The sequence below is a fragment of the Myotis brandtii genome, unplaced genomic scaffold (assembly GCF_000412655.1).
Source record: "Myotis brandtii unplaced genomic scaffold, ASM41265v1 scaffold456, whole genome shotgun sequence".
In the NCBI taxonomy this organism is placed as follows: domain Eukaryota; kingdom Metazoa; phylum Chordata; class Mammalia; order Chiroptera; family Vespertilionidae; genus Myotis; species Myotis brandtii.
Genome location: NW_005367431.1, coordinates 3,441,670 through 3,443,494, shown reverse-complemented (window position 1 = coordinate 3,443,494; position 1,825 = coordinate 3,441,670).

Genomic DNA, 1,825 nt, shown 5'->3' with positions numbered 1-1,825 from the left:
AGGTCAGGGCACATGCCTGGGTTGTGGGATCCCTCCCCAGTAGGGGGCCTGCAGGAGGCAGTCAGGCAACTGATTATTGATTCTCTCTCATCATTGATGTTTCTATCTCTCTCTCCCTCTCCCTTCCTCTCTGAAATCAATAAAAAAAAATGTATTTTTTTAGAAAGTCAAGGCTTAGAAATTCAATTCTTAGCTGTGTGAGTTTGGACAAGTTACTCAACTTCTCTGAACCTCAATTTCCTCATCTGATAGGAATAATAGTGCCTACCTTTAGAGCAGCAGTTCTCAACCTGTGGGTCGAGACCTCTTTGGGGGTCGAACGACCCTTTCACAGGGGTCGCCTAAGACCATCGGAAAACACATATATAATTACATATTGTCTTTGTGATTAATCACTATGCTTTAATTATGTTCAATTTGTAACAATGAAAATACATCCTGCATATCAGATATTTACATTACGATTCATAACAGTAGCAAAATTACAGTTATGAAGTAGCCACGAAAATAATTTTATGGTTGGGGTCACCACAATATGAGGAACTGTATTAAAGGGTCGCGGCATTAGGAAGGTTGAGAACCACTGCTTTAGAGGATTGTGGTTAGAATGTAATGCCATCATGCATGCAAATGTACTCAGGAGCCCTGGCTGGTGTCGCTCAGTTGGCTGGGTGTTGGGTGTAGTCCAGTGCACTGAAAAGTTGCGGATTTGATTCTGGTCAGGGCACATTCCCAGGTTGCAGGCTTGATCCCCGATCCCCAGTAGGGGTGGTGCAAGAAGCAGCCTATCAATGTTTCCCTGTAACATCGATGTGTGTCTGTCTCTCTGCCTCTCCTTTCCTCTCTCTCTAAAAAATTCTCAGTAAATGCCTAGCATACAGTAAGCCCTCCTTAAACGTTACTTGTTATTTTCACAACGGGGAAGCAAGAATATGAGAGGACTTTCCCTACTTGTTTATTCATTTTGTAGGTGCTTAAAGCTTTTTGGTTGTTGGAGGCCTTGCTGCCTTTGAGAGGGATCATTCTCATCCACACCACGGTGAGCTGGTTGGGGGCGGATGCTGGGAATCCACACGGTCCCACGCGGTCCTGAGCAGGATTCACAGCGGCCAGAGGATAGTGTGGGGACTGCTCCATCGTCGCCTTAGCAACCTCAACCCCAGTCCTGGAACCGGATAAAATAGCCGCACGGTCTCGGAAAGCGGGACTTGCCGAGGGCGGTCCACCCCTTGGTCTCCAGGGCCTGGTTCCCCCAGGCCGAGGAGCTACGGGGGCCAGGCAGGCGCTGCTCCTTCCCGCCACATGGTGGCGGCAAAGAGCTGAGCTCCACGCCCCAGCTCGGTTGGGCCTCCTGGGCCCTGCTCCCCACCTCTGCCAGGCCAGGTCACCTGCACCCAGGCCGAGAAAACTGCTGGGTCTGAGCTCACTCCAGCTGGGCCCTGCATTCCCTATTCTAGGTCGGACGTTCCCAGATCACGTGACGCTCTCCACCCTACGACTGCTCCTGGGGGCGCCCCGCCCAGCTGCCAGCCGCGTACCTGGCGAGTACCCGGCCTGCCCATGCTCAGACTCGGGCTCCGAGCCCTCCGGGCCAAGACAGGCGGCCCGTCCCGCTCCCAAATGCGCCAGCGGGGGAGAAAGGCGGTGGGCGTGAGCTATGCATCCTCCGCTGCCTCCTACGGCTGCACCTTCCCTAACTTCTCTGAACGCCACGACCCTCGCCGCCCCCACGCCTTTCTAACGCGGGCCGGGGGAGGTTGATTAGGGCCAGGATGGCAAGGGGCTAGCCCCGCAGACCCCAGAGGTGGAGGGAGCACGCGCGGGC